The sequence below is a fragment of the Taudactylus pleione genome, unplaced genomic scaffold (assembly GCF_031769625.1).
Source record: "Taudactylus pleione unplaced genomic scaffold, aTauple2 ptg000019l, whole genome shotgun sequence".
Lineage (NCBI taxonomy): Eukaryota > Metazoa > Chordata > Amphibia > Anura > Myobatrachidae > Taudactylus > Taudactylus pleione.
In genome coordinates, this window is record NW_028284421.1 from 26,719,941 (window position 1) to 26,746,394 (window position 26,454).

Here is a 26,454-nt window from a genome sequence, read left to right on the forward strand (position 1 = left end):
GCTACTACTAGGGGCACTGCTGGGGGACTACTACTGGGGGCACTACATAGGGAGGATTACTGCTGGGGGGGCTACTACTAGGGGCACTGCTACTGGGGGCACTTCTGGGGGGACTACTACTACTGGGGGCACTGGTGGGACCACTACTGGGGGCACTGCATAGGAGAGCCACTACTGGGGGCACAGTATAAGGGGTACTACTGTGGGCACTGTATAAGGGGCACTATATTGAGGGCACTGCATGGGGGGACCACTATTGGGGGCACTGCATACGGGGGACTACTACTGGGGGCACTGTATAAGGGCTTGTGTAGCTATCGAGGGAGGGGGGACGTAAGGCTGAAGAAATGCCTAGGGTGCCAAGAAACCTTGCACCAGCCCTGTGTAAAAGTTGTTAATATCTGTGGTTTTCTTGCTTGGAACACTGATCAAAGACTAGGGTCTGTATAACCCCACAGGGGGTCAGACTTACGAGCCAAAGAGAGCCAGACCAGCCAGCAAGGTGTCAAATCTTTTCCTAGCTAACTGTAAGAATTGTCCAGATCTGTTAACACAGGCCTGATCTCCGAACTTCAAACAGGATGGAGTAATTAACTAACCCCTGCTCATGTGACCAGGAGAACCTTTGTTACACTCATCTAAACCATTAACTCTGATCTGGGAAGGGTTAAAACTATCCCAAAGGGGGGAGTGACCAAGAGTCGCCTGCGAAAGGGCATAAAAATGTGTGTTTCATGAAACACTGGGCCTGATTCAGAAGTGGACGGAATTGCACAGCCGCACACAAGCATGCAATTCTGTCCATTTAAAATGCAAATTGAGAAGGAGGCATGCACCCACGCAGACCCTGGCCTCATCCCTCCTGGAAAACGGGGGCAACACCCCCCATTTCCAGGAACGCTGCCAGGGAACGCCCCCGCTCCACCTCCCAAACGCCGCAGCCTGTCATTGGGACACTGCGAGCGAGCTCGCAGTCAGAGGGCTGCACATGTGTCCTCCAAACATTTCAGATGAGCGCTAACCATCGGGTTAGCGTACATTTCTAAATCAGGCCCACTGCATTACTCATGAGGAGGCGAAGACGCACCAGGGTGCGACCATACCTGCAGGAAGATACCTCACTTCCGACATCGTTTGGCCCTGCTTAGGTGATCCGAACGGTGATTCTTCCCTTGTTTGATATTTTCTTTTATTTCTTGAAATTGTGAGTAACTGGTGTGACCTTTTAAAATTATCATCTTTGTAACTTTTTTGCAACATAAGCTTTGAAGATATTCTTGGAATTAAATACTTAAAATTCTAGTTCTGTGTTCTTAGAGAAAAGACATACAACATGTAACACATACCTGACCCAAATATCTCATTGGCTCTTACATATTCAATAAACCGGTCTAGGAAAAAATATAGATATAGATATATATGGAAGTACAACATGTATATGCCCATTGGAAGTTATCTATATGGTTCAATGTCCAATTTTAGATTGTCCCAACTGGGAGGTAAGAAACAAATTTTGGGTAGGTAGGAAGTTTTAGTGCCTCCTTTTTCACAAGAAATAATAATAAAATATTATATTTAATTCACATTAATTAATACATGTAACCTCAAAGGCATAATTCAAACAAATTATTAAAAGGTGAAGTATTCAATTTGCAGTAATTTTCATATGTTGCCTCAATAGCATAATTCAAAATTCTACCAGTTGGTGTATATTGCACCCTCACTCAGATGAAATATCAGGATGGTCAGGGTAAAGACACTGTTGCTCTTAATTCTACTTCTCCTCACTTAGCCATAAAACATCAATGAGGAGTGAGAGATTATTTGAGCGCAATCTACTTATACTTGAGGAATGTGATAAAGAGATAGACAATCTGGGGAAGAAACTCTCCCAATGGGAAAAAGACCTGCAGTTCCAAAAGAGTTTTGATAAAAACAAGAGGGAACTATAGACCTTTGAAAAAACCATAATACAACAGAAACGTTATAACTGTGGGGAGAAAGACTTGCACTTGTTTGGGAGGCAGCTCCTCCTCACAAAATTCTCCAATCAAGAGAGGATGAAGGAGATGAGAAGCATCATTCCTGACGATGGTGATTTTGATTCAATCTCATGAGACACTAATTCTAGATACTGGCTTGGATGCTGAGGCACTTTCCTTACTGGAAGAACTGGCTGGAGAATCCACTTCTTTACTCACCCCCGAGACTAGTAGTAACAGACCAAGTTGTAAGAAGAAGTCTACTTTCTTCCCCCCCGGAAAATACTTGTGCACAAGTTCAGGTATTTATGGAACTAGAATCCCGAGATATGGTCAAACTATCTGAAGATAATTCACACATTATTACTATGAACCACAATATTACAGTACCAGAAAAACAGGCATTGAAACAGATGCAGGAATGGAACCATATAATTATACAGCCATCTGATAAAGGGGGCAACATTGTCCTTTGGCCAAAGGCAACGTATGTGAAATAAGTTTTGAGACAACTTCAGGATGTTTTTTGTTACACACAACTTATGTTTGATCCCACAGATAATTTCCATACTCTGTATATCAGAATGATCAAAGAAGCTGTATAGGAGGGTATCATTACCAAAAATTAATTGGAATTCCTACAGGTTAAGACCCCTGAGTTACCTACATTCTACTCACTCCCTAAGGTGCATAAAAACAGTAAGAACCCCCCAGGTAGACCAATAGTCTCCAGGATAGGAAGTCTAACGGAGCAAGGGAGTAGGTTCGTAGATTTACATCTAAGAGATCATGTCCTGACCCTTCCATCTTACCTCGGAGACACGAGAGATGTATTACAACAAATACATGGTATCAAATTAGGAGATAAACATCGACTGATCTCCATAGACGTGGAATCATTATATACCTCCATTAGACATAAGGATGGCCTTCTAGCAGTGAAATATTTCTTGGAGATGACTAACAATGGAGAATTTAATGAATTTCTAATCAGCTTATTGTCTTATTTTGCACAAGAACTATTTTACTTTCCAGGACAAATTCTACCTGCAAACAAGGGGTACGGCCATGGGTTCCACCTATGCTAATTTATTTCTTGGCTGGTGGGAACGTGAGGTGGTATTCGCAGAACCCAATGAGAGATACACACAGCATTTTCTACAATGGCTGAGATATATCGATGATATATTTGTCATATGGGGGTGAAGAAAAAGAGTTCCTGGAATTCAACAATCAATTGAATTTAAAATTTACCTGAGAGATAAGCAGTGAGAACATTTAAATTTCTTGATCTGAAAATACGAAAGGAAGCAAATGGAGAGATAACTACTAATCTGTATAGAAAATCTATGGCAACCAACAGCCTCCTGTATGAAGAGAGTTGTCATTTCCCACCCACTATCTCAAACCTGCCGAAGGGCGAATTTTTACGCCTGAGGCAAAATTGTTCTAGTGAAGAGGACTTCAAAAGTCATTGTGAAGACCTTTCCTCAAGACTACGGAAGAGAGGTTACAGCAACTGCTCTATCAAAAAAGCTAGATATGTGGTGTCAAAAATTGAGAGAGATACCCTAGTCTTCCCAAAACCTAAAATCAAGGGGGACAAGAAAGAGATTAGATTTGTGGGAGAGTTCTGTAGAGAATGGTAAAAACTCAAAAGGATCATACAGAAACACTGGCCAGTTCTCCTGTTGGATGCAGTTTTGAAAGCACATCTTAAAACAGAAGTATCTATGAGCTGGAGGAGAGCCAGAAATTTGGGGGATCTCCTTACACACAGCCATTATGAACATCTTCCCAGAAGACAACCCAAGGTAGAGGGAACTTTTCGATGCGGAAATTGTAAAGCCTGTAGGTACATAGGCACAAACTGTAAAATACAGGACAAACATGGGAAAAATATCATATGAGACTTCTTCAATTGTAACACTACAAGGGTATATACTGTCTGATATGAGTGTGTGGCTACAAATATGCAGGAATGACCACTAGAGCTCTGAAATCTAGGGTCTTGGAACACGTGAGTAATATCAAGATGCCAAACCAGACAATGCTAAAATGAAGAAGGGCGCTGATTCAGAGCCGGACGCTCTGACAGAGTGCTCGCTCTGAATCAGGGCCGTCCCTCTTACTTTTTGGAGCGGCCTCCTGGCCGCTCGCATAGCTGTGGGTGGCCACCCACAGCTATAGCGAGCGGCCAAAATGATGGTCACGATGGTCAAGACCATCGCGACCATCGGGCTTGCGACGAGACCCTTGTGGTAGGGTCTCATCTGCTGCAAGCCCTGGAGTGCTTTTGGCTCTATCAGAGCCAAAAGCACTCCCACTGACATCACTAGTGACGTCAGTGGGGCCGGCCCCAGACGGTAGGCGTTCCCATGGGAACGCCTCCATCTGGGCAGCCACACCCACCAAACGGGGCGTGCTGTCAATCACCATTGACAGCATGCCCCCTTTGGTGAGAGACCCATAATGACGGCTTGGCCGTTGTTAGTCGGGTCTCGCGCATGCGCACGACGGAGCCACCACCGTCGTGCGCATGCGCACTTGGGCAACATCGACCCGCTTGCGAGCACTCAGCGCTCGCGAGCGGGTCTGAATCAGGCCCAAAGTCTCTTCGGTAGCAAGACACTTATACTGAAACATCGGAGTGATCGAGGACAACTACAAGTGATTTGTCTAGAAAAATTAAAGATGGGTATAAGAGGAGGGGACCTAAGCACAGCTCTACTCAGAAAAGAAACCGAGTGGATATTTAATCTGGACACCCTCACACCAAGAGGACTAAATGAATACAATAGTTATAGTCCTTTTCTATAGGTTTTCTTGTAATTTCATAATCAAAAAGGAACTCTTATCTTTCCTTTTTTTTCCCCTTTTCCTTCTTTTCTTATGAATGGACAGATAAAAAGATATGTAAGACCTACTAAATGTACAATCTATGGATCTTATAAGGCCCCAGGGCAGTTTTTTTCTTCATTTTTAGAGCTTATTTCTGAATATTTTAATTTCTTATCAATATTAAGTACACTATACAGTTATAATGTTTATACCGATTTATTTACAGTAACAATATTGGACACTACTATGATATCCTTTGACACCACACCAGTTATCTATAGTGTTTATGTGTGTATATATGTGCATATGTGTACGTGTGCAAATGTATTCTTGTGAGAATGTGTAATTTTACTTTTCTGTATTATTATTAAATAAAAAAAATTTGTTTCACATTAAATGAACTTTAGACCTTTATTAGAGTGATTTAAGCACGTTCATACTATAACACTGGGCACATTATACACTAGCACCTTTATTTTCACCTTTCTTTTACACCTACATCAATTAATTTTTAGAATATTCGCATAGGTAATAATTTTAATCAGAGACACTATTAAATTGTTAGATATTATATCAATTAAATCTTTATTCTTAGCACATGCACTTGGGCACTCAATTTTATTAGGCACATTTTACTGTTAATAGGAATTTTCTGTAAATAAGCGTGTAGAAGGTCACGCAGAAATTTCATGTCAGAATATATGGTTCATTATCTAGACCATAGGATCTGAGTGAAGTAAATGCTAACTATAACCACTATGTTGGTATAATTTATTATTATATATTTTTTTTGCTATCTTAAGTTATCCTTCTCTTACTTTATATACAGCTTTCTCTCTCTCCATCTGCTCCCCTCTGTTTATGGGTTTGTGGTGACTAATAAGGTTGGCACTCCACTTCATTTACACCTAATGTTTTAACTATATTCAGGATAATATCTACACTGCATAGAGTGACTTGTTGTTTTTTTTTAAAGAAATCGTAATGATCAATACCCTGTAATAACATATAACGGTCATCTGAATGCTTGTTATAAATAAGAGAAACCATATGATAATAATGTATATCATATAAGGATTATTTCCTCAATACTTCCCTGTTAAGAAATACCCCTCCTTCCCCCTGTTTCTGAACAACATAATTGTTCTGGAGCATTCATACTGCAGGATATCTCCCTATATGTGAGAATAGGTCTGGTTTTCCATTTTTATTCATAAGGAGATACTTCTATGAATATAACCTTAATCAATCCTTTTTTAATCATTTATGCGCCTGTTGTTTGATATACAAATTAGCTGACAGCCTAGTAATTACTACGGAGCAATCCAGAACATCCATAGGACAGCTGCCCTATCAATCAAACCTAGGGGAGGTATGAATTAATCTTCCCCACCACTTGACTCTGGATTCCTATTGGCCTCTATGCCTATTGGCCGGACATCGTGTCAAGTACAGACCACTGATGCGTGATAGGCCAGTGCATAGCACATTAGTCTAGGCTAACCAGGAACTCTTACACAGTGCTGCTTCCTCCGTGAAACAGCCTGATTGCCGAAACGCGCGTCGGCAGGACGGGTGCCTATGTCTGTGCAGAACGGGACACCCCAGTTACCAGTTTGTACTCTATTATTATGTCTTCAACTCAATGCATATTGTAACATATAGGAAAACCCTTTTTTTATGTTTACCACGCTGATTATTTAAATACTTGGATCTATCTGTTGATTTCAGATCAGAGCATATAGATGTCAGCATTTCTTTTGCTGTTTATTGTGAGTCCATGCATGCTTAGCGATATGCTGATTATATAACTATGTATCTTTTTATATGCTTGGCAACCACATATCGGAGCATTATAATGTTATAAACATGTTTTTTTGCATGAGTAATTACATATATAGATGTTTAGCTATGGATGCTGAACTTTCTGTAGCCACTTTTTTTACAGTGATGATACCAAAGAACTAAAAAGTATATGTTTGAAACATCTCTTTGTGTTATAATTTGTCTTTATGTATTGAAATTCCTGTGTTATATCCATTACAAATTAAGGCTCCAAAATGTATCCTCATGCATTCAACCTTTGTGATACACTTATTATCAACTAAGGATTAAAAAAACGTTGTTATACATCTAAATCCTAGTGTTATATCCGTTGCTAATTAAGGACTACTTACTATTAATAACTAGGGATAATTAACACAGGTGATGATATATCCAGTTTCCTTTGCTCATTTAGATAGAAGAGCAAGGGTTAAGTTCGGTATATTGGATCCCTGGGACCTATAGTATGTATGTTACACAAATTATATTGCATTAAATTAAACACAAGGATATGTGCATGCATAGTTACGAATTTTGATGGTGATGATTGACTAACATTTGTATCAATCACTTTGTCTATTGTCATTTAGGCTTGGTGGAATCATTTGCTCTTCTGTTCATCAGCATTATATAATTAGCTGAGATTTGTGCCAGGGTATTAAGTACAGGATGATGAATGATTAGGATCTTACATTTATAATGTCTTGTACCTTTTCTATCTACTCTATTAACTGATGACCATCTCGTTTAGAGTAACTCTCTCATTGGGGTCCAATGCTTTATGTAAGACCCTCGACAGCAGAAGTGAAGTATTGAGTAACGTTACAGTTTCACTGTTATTTCTAAGGGCTACTACTGCACTCAAATAATCTCTCACTCCTCATTGATGGCTTATGGCTAAATGAGGAGAAGTAGAATAAAGAGCAACAGTGTCTTTACCCTGACCTTCCTGATATTTCATCTGAGCGAGGGTGCAATATACACCAACTGGTAGAATTTTGAATTATGCTATTGAGGCAACATATGAAAATTACTGCAAATTGAATATTTCGCCTTTTAATAATTTGTTTGAATTCTGCCTTTGAGGTTACATGTGTTAATGTGAATTAAATATAATATTTTATGATTGTTTCTTGTGAATAAGGAGGCACTAAAACTTCCTACCTACCCAAAATTTGTTTCTTACCTCCCAGTTGGGACAATCTAAAATTGGACATTGAACCATATAGATAACTTCCAATGGGCATATACATGTTGTACTTCCATATATATCTTGAATTAATATTTTTTTTTCCTAGAACGGTAGATTGAATATGTAAGAGCCAATGAGATATTTGGGTCAGGTATGTGTTACATGTTGTATGTCTTGTCTTTTGTCATATACATTGTTTTTTATTTTCTAAAACGTTATAATAAAAGTTATGTTTTAAATAATTTCATTAACCAAGAGTGCTCAAAAAACAGAGTTTCTTTTTTTCTTATCTTTCCATATTGTGTTTTACTCTAGTGAGCACTTCCACAGCCCGATGCACCTTGTGCACGACTTTAATATTATGAGTAGGGAATAGCGGATTTATTAATATTTGATATCTAAATTCAGCCATTACAATTGCCAGTGCGTCGATCTCCCCCTCTTCCCCTTTCCCCCATTTTTCACTTCTTAGAGAAAAGGCCTTGTGTGGCCCATTTTACCTATTTTACTAATTGTTCATAATTGTGTGTGCAGGTGAGGGGGGGTATTCTAAGATTGGCGTATCTGGAAGGTCGGCCCGCAGGACCATGACACTCCATATATTTTAACAATTTTCCACCCCCCATAGTGATGTCATTACCAAGTTGCTAATAACGCAGGCTCCATGCCAGGACCGCCCATAATTGTACATAATTTCCCCTGTGTAGTAGCCACATGAAATATGGTATGTTTACATTAATCTCTATTATGTAAGCTATAAAATGATTGTAAACAAGACCGCTCTGGGATGTGTGATAGGTTAGATACCTAATTGTTCCCAAACCATATGTCCCAGGTACCCTCAAATCACACCAGCCCAACATACAGACTTCAGGTATATTTCTGAATCTCCAGGCTATTGTAGAAATATTCATTTTACATCAAAGCACATAAGCATGAACAAAGACTAAAACCATATGTTAAAGTTTGTGCACACCTTTTGTTCAAACTACTGTTTGAATAACCCTGTTGTTTTTGGTGTTCAAAGATAGCTTTCATGTACAATCTAACCAGCTCCAAGGCATCTATGTGCAGACTTGAATGAAAGATCTGTCCAGGTAAGGGTTTTCCTGCCCACAAGTTACCATAATTGATGTACTTACTAATAAAACTACACAAACCCCCTTTGGTTTCCAGAGTGGGATTAAAACTCCTATTTATCTGTGTGGGCAGAGTTATAACATCATCAAAAGAACAACTTGCAATATGCCCTGATATACCCATAGTCTTTACAAATCCCAATTTTAAAAGGATTTTATAATATTGCTCTGCAGTTCAAAGCATGGGGCTGATACTGAGTCGCACACAAAGTAGCTGTAGTAGCGGGCAGCCGCAGAAGCCTGTGTTGGCACTTTATGCTTCATTCAGCTAATGCGGAGGATTGTGTGCGCCGGCATTTGGAAACCAGTGCTGCCTATTGATTTAATGCCGCCTGCTGCAACCATCATCATTAGTGTCTGCACTTGCACCAGCCCCATTCTAGGTGCTGAAGATCAATCAAATACTGGCTTCCCTTCCCCATACGCACATTAGAATCATACTGTGTTTTTGGTACACGCCAATGACATTCCCATGACACTTCCACAAGTCAAAGTAGATCTGTGTGAATGCTTTGCCACCATCTAGTTCACGCCCCTAAATGCCCTATTTCACGGAAACACATCTAGCCAAGTTGCATCTGAATAGGACGGACATACGCATAAATGTGTAAAGTTGATTTTGCGCATACACTATATGCAAAAACTCACTATTTGTGTCACTGAAGAGATATCCGTGCAATTCAGAATCGGCATCCAAAAGTGTATCTGCACTATTCAGCGCCCAAGCCCTACACATCTTTATATGTTAAGCATTCTCAGTATAACACAGTTTCATGAGAGGAAACATATCGATCACGATGGTCTGTGTTGCTACCTGTGGAACAAATCAAGGCGTTATAGCTTCAATATCAGAAACCTACTAGAATCTGTCAAAGTTTCTGAGCTCTCCACCTGCCTGGATGGGTTACTTACTCAAGTACTATTTATGTTCTTGTGCCCATTTAGTGTTGTAGCCTAAACCACTGGCATAGCAGACACCTTGTGATATTGTACATTGATTCCACTATTACAGCAGACAATTACAAATCCTTCTGGAATGCAGAAACTTGCCTGCCAGTCCTCACAAGAAGCAAATTTCCTCATCTTCTAGGATTTGGCACCAAGCTTACTTAAGAGGTGACAAGACATGATCCTGGTAACAAAAGCTCTTCACAATCAAAAAGTACGGTATAGATGGGGATTCCCTTTCCAAAGGGCAACTGAAATAGTTACTCCATGCACCATGTCACAGAGACAGACTTGACCGTAACTGGGGTTTTCTGTCTCAAGACACGAAAGAGCTCATCCTGACTATACATTATGTCACTGAAAGCTCAATCTCTGGGCCTGATTCTGAGCTGTACGCTGTTAGCATCGATATGTCTTTATACGCAGCGGCGATGCAAAATAATGCTAATGGCGCAGGAGGCGTCTTGTGTAAATAGAAGCCAACAGGAGGTCTCTGTGATCCGCTGCTGAGCGAACATCAGCCATTTGCATAACCCTCAGGTTACTCAGGATGGCCGTGAATTTTGTTGCCCCTTCCCCACCACTAAACAGCCGCAGCATGGCAATCAGACTACTGCCGTCAAGGAAATGATGGCTGAAGACCAGCTGCAAAGAAGGAGGTGCTCACCCATACACAATACTATTTCCTCCTATGTGAACGAGCGAAAACCATAATTTACCCCTGGGGTGATAGACGGGCTGAATATAAAGATACTGATATAAACATAATCTTAGGCTTGTGAGAACAGTATTTCCTCCTGCTTCATATTAATGATTGAATTGTCCTTAATTCTGGCAAATAAATGTACAGAAATGACCATACATCTGCATACAAAATAACAGAAATTACAATAATTCTTCAAAAAATGTAAATGAAATTACCATAATTCTTGCTAGTAAGTGACAGAGACAATGCTGTACATTTTTGGGTTTGCATACCAACATATGAGCTTCTGTATACTAGTTCTAGAATGTGGATGGTAATATTGAACAGTTACATAAAATCAAAGTAATTTGGTTGTTTTGTGTTTTCTGCACTTTAACAGATTCATCACAAAAACGTCTGATGCCGTCCAGAAGGCAGCTACCTTCTTAGGGTGTTGGGAAAATAGCTAGTGAGAATCACTAAAATAACATATCATGCCCTATATATTCCACCACTAATGGGTAGCATAAGGCAACATATGCATGTGAATAAACACTTTACATCTTCTTTACAAATTACTTCTGTTATATCGTAGAGCTGATCACATGCTGAATGGCATTATATGTTATCTACAGCAGTTTGTGCTTCATGTGTGTGCAACTCACAATCTGGGCTGTGAAATAATTAATAAAACAGTGTTTTTGTACTTCCAGCATGCTTGTTTAATGGAGTAAGTAATAATGTGTTTTTAACAATGTATTTGTGCACTTCAGTTAGTCATACTGAAATATTTATCCTTTACCATATTTACAATTAAACTGTTAAAGTTATTAAAGAAATTGAAATAATGTGATTTTCTATTCACAGATCCATTGCATGCCGATCAGCCAGCTGCACCCCCACAACAGGAACAGCAGAATGGGAAGCACTTCCTTACCCTCATCCCGGAAGATGTTGCTGCAGAGGAAGCAGAGCTTCCGAGTCCATACCACTCATCTCCACAAGCTTCTGTACCACCACACACTGCCACACACTACACAAGATCTAGACATAGCCACTATATATACACAGGACCCTAGATGACTTTTGCAAACGCCTGTTTGAATTTATGTATGATTAAAAGAAACAATTCTCCAACACCCGTTTAAGAAAAATCAATCACACAATGGCAGCAACTTACATCTCTGTACATTGCATTGGTAATTCTGTTAAGCGAGTATACTTCCGGATGATGGCGTAGACACATTCTAGAACAAACAGTTACACCAACTGATGATGAACCAACTATGCTCTCCACTGAATCGGCTGCAAAATGCTCTATCGCTCCAAGTATCTGTCGGAAAACTATTTTTGGTTTAATGAACCAAAGTGCATCACCCCAGAGCCGTCAAGAATAGTGATTGATACTGGGAGGTGGCGTGGCCACAATCTCCCAAAACATTTTTTGAAAAGTATAACGGCCAAGAGATTTGGGGGGTGATCACCCGGAATGCAGTCAGGATGCCAATGGTCGAAATGCCGACCGCCGGCTTCCCGACTGTCAAATCCCGGCAAGGTACTAATGACAGGTGTCGAAATGCCAATGCCTGTCATTAGACCTACGCCGGGAGCATGACACCTGGCATACCGTTCGAAGGTAAGTCGGGAGGGAGGGTTCGGTTAGAGGCTCCCACAGGAGGGTTAGGCTGCGGGGAAGGGGGGGTTAGGGTTCGGCACTAGGGAGTGAGGTTAGGCACCCCTAAAGGAGGGTGTTAGGTTAGTTAATACCTTTACAGCTGCCGGGATCTTCACTGTGCCGGTCTACCGGCGTCGGGATTTGAACAGATTACGATTACCCACCCCGTAACACTTGTAAGGAGAGAGAGCAGACTGCTGCTGCTCAGTAACAGCAACCTCCCTGGAACCTCCGCAGCCCGGCATACAGCAGCGTATGCTGGGCTGGGACTGCTACCACTGAATAGCAGCAGTCCTCTCTCTCCCTGCCCAATGTACGACTGACCCGGGCCCCTCTGCATGCAATTTTGATCTGCATCTTTTTGGGGTAACCATCAGGTTACTGAAAGCATTGGCTGCTTGAATGCGGCATCGACATTACATGCACTTTTGAATCAGGCCCATTGTGTGCAAAGGTTGCATTTATGGCAATATTTATTAAAATTTGCAAATAAAATTGTGATTTTTCTCACGAAAATATCAACTATAATCGCATTGCGATTTTTTTTGATCAAATCACAAAGATTTTCACAAGCCGGGACACAGCTTGCAAAAATGCTGTGTCACAGCGCAGGGGTGCATCTAGGGATCCAAGCGCCCCTGGCAATGTAATTGACTGGTGCCCCCCCCATACAGTGCACCCAGTAGTAGTCCCCACTATGCTGCATTGCCCCCAGTAGTAGTCCTCCCTAAACAGTGCCCCCAGTAGTAGCTCCCTATACTTTGCCCCCAGTAGCGGCCAAACCCCCCTAAAGTGCCCCCAGTAGTGGTCCCCCCTATACAGTACCCCCAGTAGCAGGCATCCTCCCCATAAAGTACCCCCAGTAGTGGCCATCCCCTATACAGTACCCCCACCCCTGCTGTGCCAGGCTTACACACACAGAAGAAAAAAAAATACAACTTACCTGATCTCCGCTCCTGATGCAACCGCCGCTGTCCGCTCCAAGTCCAGGCTCTTCTTGCACTATGGGAGAGATGTCATGACGTCTCTCACATCATCCGCTGCGGGGGGAGCCGGAAGACGTAGCTCATGAGTGAGATCCAACCGGTTCCCTCTGTGGATGATGCAGCAGCCAATGAGAGTCAGTCTGACTCTCATTGGCTGGCTGCTATAACAAACACAGCCTCTCCTTTTCACTGTGTTAAGTGATTTTTGCTCTTTAAACTACAATCTGTTTTTTCTGTTGTTTGTTCTCTTTTTTTTCTTTTTTTTTCTTTGCCTTTTATGCCAGTGATATGTATAATACTAAATGAATATGTCCTACTGTCTCCATGTTTCCTACGCATGCCAATGCCTATGATCGTCTTAACTTTTCTACCACTCACTATGACTAATTTAAATATTGTTTCTATCAACGTGAGGGTTCTTAATGTCCCTGAAAGGAGGTCACGAGTATTAAGAGAATTGAAAGCTGAACACGCTGAGGTAGCGTTTCTCCAAGAAACACACTTCAAAGAAGGTGCTGCACCACATCTCAAGAATAGAGACTTTCCTTGTGGATTCTTTTCCAATAATCCTGAGGGCAAGTCTCTGGGCATTGCAATTTTATTTGCTAAGCATATTCCCATTACTGACATCACTTGTTTACCGCTGATTGCAGGCAGGGTCTTAGTAGTAAAATGTAAAGTATATACTTTTGCTAATATATATGCACCTAACAAAGCCCAACCTGCCTTCTTCGAAAGGTAATTGAACCTTGTCCAGGCCCACGTTGAAGGCATACTGGTTTTCGGTGGAGACCTTAACTGGTCTTTAGACCCACATCTAGACTCCTCTAACCAATCACCTAGGTACTCTGACAAGTTCCACCGTCAGGTGAAGAAAACTCTCCATACACATCAATTAGTAGATATCTGGCCCATACAACATCCTAATACACAAGACTATTCTTTTTTCTCTCACCCCCACAAGCTGTACACTAGATTAGATTATCTTTTTCTTTTTATTTCACATAGATTTCTTCATTTGATAAAAGAATCAAAGACTGGCCACATCTCCTGGTCAGATCATGCTCCCGTTTCATTGAGTCTTACACTTCCGTCTTCTCACCCAAGATTCTTACTGTCAACAACATATTTGGAGGACTATATAGCCACTAATGATCTCCCTGACATGTCTGAGATAACAGTTTGGGAAGCACATAAATGTGTTTTAAGGGGGAAGCTAATTCAGCTGGGGTCTTACTTAAAAAAGCAATGCTTAGGGGTAAGAGATGCACTAGTACAAAAGATTCACGCTTTAGAACTAACACGCAAATCCTCCCTCTCCTCTGAGACATTCCAAACACTCTCTGATGCTCGTCAAGACCTTAATATGCTTATGTCCGATAAAATTAAATCAGATATTCGTAAATGTCACAGTCGATACTTTCTCTGGGGAAATAAACCGGGGAGACTACTGGCCAGGGCACTTAGGGAACAACGTGCAGCTTCATTTATTGCCCAGGTAAAATCACATTCTGGCTCCCTTTGTAACTCCACAAAGGATATTGCAGCAGCATTCCAATTTTATTATTCCCAATTGTACAATCTAAAAGATTCCAGGGCGGGGAATGACATGTTCTCGCGGGAGGCTTCCATTAAGGCCTACTTGGAGGAAATCAGTTTTTCTACTTTATCAGATATAGACATAGAATCATTCGAAGAACCATTTACTTTAGAGGAGTTAGAAGCAGTGATCAAATCTACACCTAGCGGCAAGAGTCCAGGCCCAGATGGGTTTACTATTGCCTATTACAGAATGGTCGGAGAGAGTTGCTTTCCCTCCTGATGCTCCGTACTTTCAATGAGGTCTCAGATATTTCCTGTTTTTCTTCCCAATCTTTGCTTGCCCCTTATTTCAGTGATACCTAAGAGGGGAAAGACCCGGCCCATTGCTCCAGTTACAGACCCATCTCCCTGTTAAATGTCGACCTAAAGCTTTTTGCTAAGCTAATGTCTAACCGTCTCAAATTGTTTCTCCCCAATTTGATCCATTCAGACCAGGTGGGATTGTCCACGGTCATGAGGCCAGAGACAATACGACTAAGGTCCTAGACCTGATCCATGAGGCCGTCTCTCTGAAGATCCCAACTATACTTCTGTCTACAGATGCTGAAAAGTCGTTTGACAGGGTTGATTGGGATTTTTTGATGGGAGTCCTGGAGCATACGGGCCTGAGTCCGACGGGCATTCAGTGAATTTGAGTACTTTACTCCTCTCCATCTGCGCGTGTGAGGATTAACGGAGACCTGTCTGAGCTGGTTTTAATCACTAATGACACTCATCACCACTAGTATTTATTTTATGTATGGAGGCCCTGGCGAAGGCCATTCATCTTAATATTAATGTAACTGGGCTGACTGTGGGAAAGAGGGAATACAAGTTTAGCCCTTTTTGCAGACGATCTTTTGGCAGTAATTACAAACCCACAGATTTCAATCCCTAACATCCTTCAGGAATTTGACCGATTTGGAGCTCTTTCCAATTTTAAAGTACATTTGTCCAAATCTAGTGCGCTTAACCTCACAGTAGATCAGAAATGCATGAATATACAATCTTTTTGTCACTTCTCCTGGCACCCCATGCGTATATAAAATATCTTGGAGTTTTCCTCCATAAAGAATTCTCTCAAGTATTCTCTTCTAATTTTCTTCCTCTACTTTCTAAGCTGCGAACAGATCTTTTTGCTTGGCGTTCCAAGAGGATCTCGTAGACAGGAAGGATAGGAGTTATTTAGATGAATGTACTTCCTAGGGTCCTTTATCTTTTACAAACTCAACCAATTACAATACCCCGTTCCTGGTTTACTACACTTCACCGAATTGTTCGGGAATTTGTTTGGGCGGCCCGCAAACCCCGCTTCAAACATGATATACTTTGTAGGAGAAAACATCAGGGAGGTCTACAATTGCCACATTTTCTCACCTACTATCATGAAGTTCTACTTTTGAGGTTGATGGAATGGAGTAGGTTAACTGATAGAAAGCAGTGGTCTGATATTGAGGCAGCTTCCCTTCCGTCTGCTGATTCAGGTTTTCCTTGGCCTGCGAATTTCCCCCGAACTACCCACCCTTTACTGGGCCCAATCATCTCCTGTTGGGGTCGTCTCTGTTCACATTCCCTTCTTTCCCCTACCCCATCTCCTTTAACCCTTTTATTTGGTAATCCGGCGTTTCCTCCCAGGATCATTTGGATTTTGGCGTGCACAGGGCATTCTCAAGATTAACCAGCTATTTGAAGGTTCGGAAATTATGAGTTTTTCCCTCTGTTCAAGCTAAATGAGTCTTGCCTAACAGCGAGATTTGGAAATACCTGCAAATAAAGCATTTTCTCTCGACATTGGGGCCCCATAAAGCATATGGGAGGGGGACTACTCCATTTGAAAATGTGTGTAGCTCGGGGCTTTCCGCCACACCCACTGTCCTCTATTTACACAATATTGATTTTTCTGGTAGACCCAAATTTATCTCTGATACTTTCTATTTGCAGTTCTGAGAGGCATGAAAGGAGCCAGCATTGGGAGGATGTGCTGGTCTGTATAGTGCCATTTGGAGGTTTTTGGGGGTACCTCCTAGGTGAGTCAGCTCTCAGCTTTTATACATGTGCTGTTATCATGCAGTACATGAATTGTAATTATATGACCCAGAGTGAGGCTACTATTTTGTAGCAATAATTATTTTGGGGTGAGCGTTTGGACATGGGGCCCCCGGAGTGGCTCTGGCTGGGCCTTTTTCAGGGCATCACCACTTAATTCACATAGATATTTTTTCATCACCTTTCCATTTGTTTGTTTATTATTTATGTAACTTTAATTATTTCTTATCATATTAACACTTATTGATTATCTTGACACATCTATACTTTACACTTCACTATCACCTTTCTTCCATTTTCGTGTGATGCCCTGGGAGTGGTCCTTGGCTGGGTTCTTTTGGGCTGCTCTGCTCCTCGGACGTGAACCCCTTAATGTTAGGGACGCTGGTATGGAGGAGCCTTGACGCTGGCCCGGCGCTTAATCATATATTTGCAAATGTATGCAACCAATACCTCTGAATTTCTATTATCATGCAGTATTCAAGTATTTTTGCTAATATTGCTGCAGTGTGCTGGAGGGAGTCTTCTTTTTTCTGTGGTTCAGTATAAACCCCGCCCTTTACAAGCACCTGAGCAATATCATTAAGCTGATGTGAGCAACCACCATTTATTCTATTTGCGATTCTCAAGATTAACCAGCTATTTGAAAGTTCGGAAATTATGAGTTTTCCCTCTGTTCAAGCTAAATGAGTCTTGCCTAACAGCGAGATTTGGAAATACCTGCAAATAAAGCATTTTTTCTCGACATTGGGGCCCCATAAAGCATATGGGAGGGGGACTACTCCATTTAAAAATGTGTGTAGCTTGGGGCTCTCCGCCACACCCACTGTCCTCTATTTACACAATGTTGATTTTTCTGGTAGACCCAAATTTATCTCTGATTGGGAATCAGATCTACGGGGAACAATAGGAGAAGATGATTAGATGGAAGTTTTCAGAAATACTTTCTCCGCATCTGCAAACACAATAACAATGGAGACACATTATAAAGTCCTCTCACTTTGGTACCGCCATCCTAGCCAGCTTTCTAAAATGTTTCCAGGAGTCCCTAGCACTTGTTGGAGATGTGGGATAGAACTGGGAACCCCTTTACATATCTGGTGGGAATGCTCTTCTCTTAGACCTTTTTGGGACAAAGTAATTGAAATGGCAAGTCTCATTCTTCATGAGGATTTGCCTTCTTGCCCTAGCTTCTGGCTATTGAATCTCATCCGGAAACCCTATGCTCACTTCAAAAAGTCACTATTACGTCATATACTGAGCGCTTCTAAAGCCGTGATCCCTGTTCACTGGAAGTCCAGGTCGGCTCCCTCCATGTTTGAGTGGTGTACACGTTTTAATCATTATATGGCTATGGATGATTTAATGTTACCCCACACAGTCAAGGGCCTAAATTTCACTGTGATTTGGCATCCATGGTTGCATTATAAGGAGTCGGACCACTATAAGACGCTCAGTCGTGAATAAGGAAGATAACAAACAGGCCCTGGTAAATATCCCGTAGTTCACTAAAAGTAGATGGTCGGATGTATCAGCTTTGCTATCTGGTTTGAGGCTTTTCTGTATTCTTCACCTTTTTTTTTTTTTTTTTAATTTTCTTTTTCTTTTCATTCTTATGTAATTGTTTATGATATAGGTTTTGTTGTAAAATGTGACCATATTTTATATTATCTATAGCAAAATTGATATACCAAATGTTGATTTCTTTGCTATGTTTATAATTAGAATTTTTCTGTGTGAGAGATTTAATGTTTGTATTTTGTCATGGTTTTCAATAAAAACATAATGCGTAAAACAAACACACAGCCACCACCGGCGGCTGTGTGTTTGCAAACTGTGTAGGGCAGACCGCTCTCACTGCGGTCTGCCCTACATTTGTGGGGCCGAGGGACTAGTGGGGGTAAGTCCACCCCTTGGCTGCCAGTGGCACTGCCAGACAGTGCCCCCCCCTTTGGTCAGTGCCCCTGGTGAGTGGCATCCTGGCCAATGGGTAGATATTCCCTGTCACAGCGAATCCACCTCCCAGCACTGCTCATGCTTGAATTGTACTGCACATGCGCCGGCATTAGAACGGAGGTTTAAACACACTGCGCTCATCTCCACAGCTCTTCTGTCTGTGTTGTGCACTACATGGCAGGAGAGAGGGGGGAGGCAGGAGTCTGAAAGGATAACAGAACAGACATTGCTATTGTCTCCTTGTACAGTCATAGCTCTACTGCCTGTTTGTGCACTCAGAAGCTGCCTGCAACTACAGGCTTATCGCAAGACACATTATTGTACGGCTCTCCAGCCCTTTGGTTCAGAACTGGCAGAAACCAGTGGGACCCGGGTACACCCAGCTACTGTTCAAAGAAGTCTGGCCAGAAATGGTCTTCATGGAAGAATTGCAGCCAAAAGCCATACGTTCAACATGTAAACAAGGCCAAGCGACTCACCTATGCACGAAAAATGGCAGCAGGAGCTCTGGACTGATGAATCTAAATTTTTAATATTTGGCTGTAACAGAAGGCAGTTTGTTCGACAAATGGCTGGAGAGTGGTACAATAATGAGTATCTGCAGGTAAAAGTGAAGCATGGTGGAGGTTCCTTGCAAGTTTGGGGCTGCATTTCATCAAATGGAGTTGGGGATTTTGTCAGGATTAATGGTGTCCTCAATGCTGAGAAATACAGGCAGGTACTTATCCATCATGCAATACCATCAGGGAGGCATCCGATTGGCTCCAAATTTATTCTGTAGCAGGACAACGACCCAAACCTACAGCCAATGTCATTAAGAACTATCTTCAGCACAAAGAAAAACAGAGTCTAGGAAGTTTTGAAATCGCCCCCACAGAGCCCTGATCTCAACATCATCAAGTCTGTCTGGGATTACATGATAAAACAGAAGGATTTGAGCAAACCCACATCCACAGAGGATCTGTGGTTAATTCTCCAAGATGTTCTCCAACATCCCTGCCGAGTGCCTTCAAAAACTGTGTGCAAGTGTAACTAGAAGAATCGATGCTGTTTTGAAGGCAATGGGTGATCACACCAAATATTGATTTGATTTAGATGTCTTTTCTGTTCATACACTTTGCATTTTGTTAATTGATAAAAATAAACTATTAACACTTCTATTTTTGAAAGCATTCTTACTTTGCAGAGCCATTAAAGCATGTTGGTCTACTATCATCACCAGTGACAAAGATCTAGGAGCACTTCACAATAAAATCCCTATGATGAGTTACAAAAGAGGAAAAAGCTTAAAAGGACATGCTGGTTAAAACAAACGCCACTAATTTACAAGTACAACCGTCCAATGTACAGTTAAAAAAACCTGGTTGTTATCGCTGTCCTTTGTGCAACCTGCAAATACATGGATCCTGGCCACTACTTTCATTCTCATACTGGTAAAAAGTATCAAATTCGTCATGTGGTAACAACGTGCACTTCAAGATTAATTATTTACCTAATTACGTGTCAATGCGGATTACATTATGTTGGCAAAACCACATTCACCTTTATAGAATAATGGCTCTGCACCGATCTGCCATCCATGGAAAGGACATTGACCAACCAGCCACTAAACATTTCAAAAGTGCCAATCATCCCTTAACCAGCTTATGGTACAAAATCATCGACCACCTTCCAACATCGTTACGTGGTGGTGGCAGGGCTAAAAACCTGGCACAAATGATGGCTCGTTGGATTTTTACCCTGGACACTATACCACCAATGGGCTTGAATGAGAAATTATCGTGGAGCATTTTCCTTAAATTTTTGTATTTTTCTGTGATTTCATAATGAGTAAAGTTGTAATATCTAAAGCTGCATACACACACACAACGATTTTGTTACCAACGATTTTATGAATTATTTTCTGCCAGATTATCTGTCAGGTTTTTAAAGTGTAATGAACGCTTTTTTTGAACTACAAACGATTTTTGTAACTTCCCTTAATGAAAATCGTTCAGTTGGTCAGTCAGAATGAACTACAAACAGGAATGCGCATGAACGATAATCGTTCATCGTTATAACTCAGAAACTGAACGATTTTTTCAACGATTGAACGATGACGTCGTTATAGTTAAATCGTTCAAAAAATCGTTACGTGTGTATGCACCTTTATAAGTAACTATGTAATTTTATTCATATATAACCATTTTTTATTATGATATACAGTATATAAACAAACAAAAATATACTTTACACAGCTATACTTTACACTGCACTGTCACTCTTTTTCCATTTTCATGTGATGCCCTGGGGGGGTCCTGGGCTGGACGTTTTTTGGGGTGCACTGCGCCCCGGACGTGAACCCCTTAGTGTTAGGGACTGCTAGTAACAGAGAAGCCGTGACGTGGCCCAGCAGCCTCCCATGTATTTGCAAATGTATGCAACTAATATCTCTGAATTTCTATGACCATATAGTCTTCATATATTGTTGCAGGTATTATTCAGTGTGCTGAGGTACAACAGGGGGTTAAATCCCCCTCCTTTCTCTACGATATACAGTATATAACCATGTTTTGTTTTTAACATGTTTAGTATAGTTAACACTTAAGGTGCCTATCCACTAGACCAGTGGTTCTCAAACTCGGTCCTCGGGACCCCACACAGTTCACGTTTCGTAGATCACCCAGCAGGTGCACAGGTGTAATCATTACTCACTGACACATTTTAAAAGGTCCACAGGTGGAGCAAATTATTTCACTTGATTCAGTGTGGAGACCTGGAAAACATGCACTGTTTGGGGTCCTGAGGACAGAGTTTGAGAACCTGTGCACTAGACGATTAAAATGAGCAATTGAACGATAACGTTCAATAATCATTCGATAATCGTTTGAAAATCGTTTGCAGATTGTTTAAAAAATTGGTCTTTTGGACATCTATCATTGTGCAAACATGCTGGTCAACCTGATGATAATGGCCCTCATTCAGAGCCGTACGCTCTGAGCAGAGCGCACGCTCTGAATGAGGGCCGGCCTCCATGAAAATGGAGCGTCCTTCTGGACGCTCGTATAGCTGTGGGTTACCACCCACAGGCTATACGAGCGTGCATTTTGATGGCCGCGATGGTCGAGACCATCGCGACCATCGAAATTGCGAGCCGGAGCCTGCGATTGAGGTTTTCAACCGCAAGCTCCGGAGTGATTTTGGCTCTATTAGAGCCAAAATCACTCCCACTGACATCACTAGTGATGTCAGTGGGCCGGCTTTTGACGGGAGGCGTTCCCGTGGGAACGCCCCCGTCAGGGAGGCACGCCTACCAAAGGGGGCGTGCTGTCAATCAACATTGACAGCACGCCCCCTTTGATCGGACACAACGAGCGAAGGACTTTCCTTCGCTCGTCGCGTCTGGCGCATGCGCACGACGGAGCTCCCTCCGTCGTGCGCATGCTCAGTCCAGAACATCGACCCACTTGCGAGCGGACAGCCGCTCGCGAGTGGGTCTGAATCAGGCCCAATGTCAGGTTCAGTATGTAGGCAGATGATTGATTGTGTCTAAACTGAACGACTGCTCGTTCAGTGTAGGCACATCACAGACTGACAAATGGCTGCACGATTACAATATCGTAATCGTGCAGTCTTTTGCCTGTCTTCTAGTGGATAGGACAAAAATTAACCCAAGCGCCAATGGTGGTGTATTGCTCTCCTACTGGTATAGAATGCTGCACACCCACAGAAAGCTTTGCCAAACTTCCAACATAAACAGAAATGTACACACAAAGAAGTGGATGGCGCTTAATACACACAGCAAGGAGTGTTAAATGTTGTTTTATTAAAAGTATACCATAAATATGGTGAATATATCCAAAGATAATGACATTAATAAAACTCCCGGGAGTGGGGATATATAGGCAACATATGATTACAATGAATCACAGAAATATAAACAAATAAGAAAAATATATATAATGATAACAAAACCCCCAAAAATGTATAAAGAAATATGATAAAAATATCCACAGTAAAAATTCCTCTGATAAATGTAGGCTGATGGCTGTCAGTCACATCGGTGCTAGTTGCACAAAGTCACAGGGAGCCCGATGTGATAGAAATGTATCCAGCGGCTCTCACATGTCTGCTCCAGCAATGTGAAGCTTTCTCCCAGCACAGCGATAAGCCATCCCTCTCTGTGGATCCACCGTATGCAGCTCTCTGAGTCACTCCCACAGAGCTGTGCGGGTCACGTGGGTACCAGCTGCTGCAGATGAATGAACCGGGGAAGCATATAAGTAAATCCAGGATGGTAGATGACAATGATCACTGAGCTGGCAGCTCTGTAACTGCCGTATCCTCAGCCAATACTCTGTGTCCTCAACGCGTTTCACCGCACACCGGCAGCTTTTTTGAAAAAATGCCTTCTTTGAAACAATCATACCTGCTAATTCCAGGTCTTTCTGAAGCTCTAAACAAGTGGTTCTTGGCTCTTGGACAACTCTTCTGATAATTCTTTTCACTCCTGTCAGAAATGTTGTGAGGAGCACCTGGTCGTGGCCGGTTTATGGTGAAATGATGTTCTTTCTACTTCCAGATTATGGCCCCAACAGTGCTCACTGGAACATTCAGAAGTTTAGAAATCCTTCTTGTAACCAATGCCATCAGTATGTATTGCAACAATACGGTTGCAAAGGTCTTGAGGGAGCTCTTTGCCTTTACCCATCATGAGCTGTTTCTTGTGAGACACCTTGATAATGAGACCCCTTTTTATAGGCCATCCGTTGGGACTGAACCAGCTTATATTAATTTGCACTGACAAGGGGCAGGGTTGCTTTTTAATTACTGATGGATTTCAGCTTGGGTCTTGGCTTTCCATGTCTTTGCATCTCCCTTTCTTCATGTGTTCAATACTTTTTTCCCTGTGTAATTATTTCCCGCTGGTGCATACCAAACAACTGGGACTCATATTGAAGTATTACATTGGAGGAGGCACCCCTGTATTTACAAACCTATTACAGAGTGCCAATCTACACCTATCTTTCAACATACACATATATATATATATACATATATATACACTGCGTAGACAAATGTTTGGGCATCCCCGCACAAGTGAAAATCATACCATATCATTGCAATTGAGTTCCAAATGGCCACTAAGAACACTTTGTAGGGAGTCTCATGCACTTGAAGTTCTACGGAATCAACAAATAATTTTATCAGGATAACAATGTCACCTGTCATATTTCCAGGACAGCGCTGGACTGGTATACAGAAAATTCGATAACTCGGATGGACTGGCCAGCTCAGAGTAAAGATCTTAACCTCATTGAGAACATCTGGGCAAATTGGAGCAACGGGTAAGTTCTAGGCCAGCTCGACCTTCAATGTCACAGTTGGTCAGTGTACTTAAGGCAGAATGGCAAAATATACCACCTGCTGTTGTAGAGGAATTTGTGGACAGTTTGCCAAGAAAATCACTGCGCATGATGGGCCTACAAAGTACTGACGTCAATAAAATCTTGTTGATCTATTTGCTGTCAGTGTCCAATCACTTTTGTTTACATATTGTACATATACACACACACACACACACACACACACACACATATATATATATATATATTCACACACACATATACACACAGAAGTGCTAAAAGTCATGGAATTGATGCCAAGTATCGTGTAGAACCCCCTCTAGACTGGTGAAGTGTAGCAACTTGATGTGGCATTGATTCAACAGGTGGACGAAAGAACTCTGGAGAAATGTTGACACATGCTGTCTGGTGAGATTCTCACAGTTCCCTGATATTTTGTAGGTGTAGGATCTTGGGTGCAAAAGTACCTCTACACATTCCATAAGTGCTTGATTATGTTGGGCAAATGTGGTGGCCACATCATTCGTCAGAACTCTCCAGAATGTGCCTCGAACCAATTCTAGACAACTTGGGACAGATGACATGGTGCATTATCCTGCTGGAATATTGCATTGTTGTGGGGGTACATTAAGTCCATGAAGGGCTGCAAATCGTCATCAAGCAATGCAACATAATGGTTTCGGTCAATGGTGTGTTCAGTGGATCAGCATACCCAACCGTGGAAAGTGAACACAACCCCACATCATTGTGGAACCACAAGCCTGCATGGTGCCTTGTTGACAACTGCGGTCCATCAGCCCAAAACAACTGGAATATGACGCATTGGACTACACCACGTTGCCAGTCCTTCAGGGTCCAATTAGCAATGTCACAAGCCCAGGTGAGGTGCTGTGTCCAGTGTTGTAGTTTTAACGGGCACTTTGGTGGGTCTTCTGCTCCCATATCCCATGGAAGCTAAAGATCGCTGCACTGACCTGTTGGATATGCATCTGGTACCTCCTGCACTGAATGTGGATGTGATTTGAGCCAGTGTCACTTGTCTGTTACCATGGACAATTCTGCCCAGACGCTGCTGATCACAATCATTGAGCACCCATGGTTGGCCACTGCGCTGTCCGTGATGGGTGGTAATGCCTTCCATGAGGTATTCCCGGTACACATGAAACATTAGATCAAGGAATGTTGAATATCTGCACAACTTTGGAAATTGAATTTCCCAACTGTTGGGCACCCACTTTCATACCCCGTTCGAACGCTGATAATACACAGTGGCTTGCCATGAGCAGCCTAGCTGGTATTTTATTAAGTTACTTATATAACACCAGCATATTCTGAAACAAACAGTAATGAAACAAGACTGGGTAATAGGGCCCTGCTCACAAGATTACAATCAATAGAAAATAAACATTGATACATAAGGATAGGTGCTACCTATTGGATGTTAGTCCAGCAAGATTGCAGAGGTTCTTGGTGGGCTGTATAATCCAGTCACATGGGAAAGTTGGACAAAGGTCAGGAAGTTTTGAAAGTGAAGAAAAAAAATATGTCAAGTTATATGTGGAGTGTATAGAGGGAATGTAATTGGAAAGTATAGCTTATGGAGGTTATGTGGGTACATTTGTCTGAAAATGTGAGTATTCCGTGAACGCTTGTAGGTTTGGAGACTTGAGCAGTGGCATCACTAGGGGGGTGCAGGGATGCGGACTGCACTGTCACCCTCTGAGGGGGGTTAGACCAAAATGATGGCTCCTCCTCAGTGACAAGGAGCTGGGCACTGCACTGTGATGTTAGTGTGTACGGCGCGGCTCCCAATCCCTGAGGAGTCAGCAGTGTGAGGAGAGTCTCGGTGCAGCACAGCATCTCCATGAGAGCTGGGCATGCCCACAGAGTGATCAAACCAGGGGCGTGCTGTGAGGTCACATTCCTTTCCCGCGAGGTAATGCCCCCTTCTCAAGCACAGGGGGGCTATTTGGCACACTAGGTGTCACCGACCCCAGTGATGCAACTGGAATAGAAGAAAGTTTTATTGTGCACGGGTGGGTATTCCTCAGAGTGGATGCAGCCCGAAACAAAAGCCCTGTCACCGTGAATGGTAGCAGTTAATGCATGTGGATGAGACAGATCTTGTGCAGAGTAAATAGGTTGGGAGATATTTTGACATAAGCAAAAAGATGTATGTTGGCGTAGTTTTGGTTAATAGCCTTATGTGTAAGTAAGAGTATTTTATATTGAATTTGGTAGAATGCAGGTAACC

General features: G+C 42.0%; 1 long non-coding RNA gene across 1 annotated transcript; it reads left to right on the top strand.

Moving 5' to 3' along the window:
• The first annotated feature begins 6,326 nt into the window (after positions 1-6,326).
• On the top strand, positions 6,327-11,748 carry LOC148540449 (uncharacterized). The gene is made up of 3 exons (XR_015869531.1): positions 6,327-6,437; positions 7,946-7,990; positions 11,479-11,748. It is a non-coding gene; the product is annotated as an uncharacterized LOC148540449 (long non-coding RNA).
• The last annotated feature ends 14,706 nt before the right edge of the window (positions 11,749-26,454 follow it).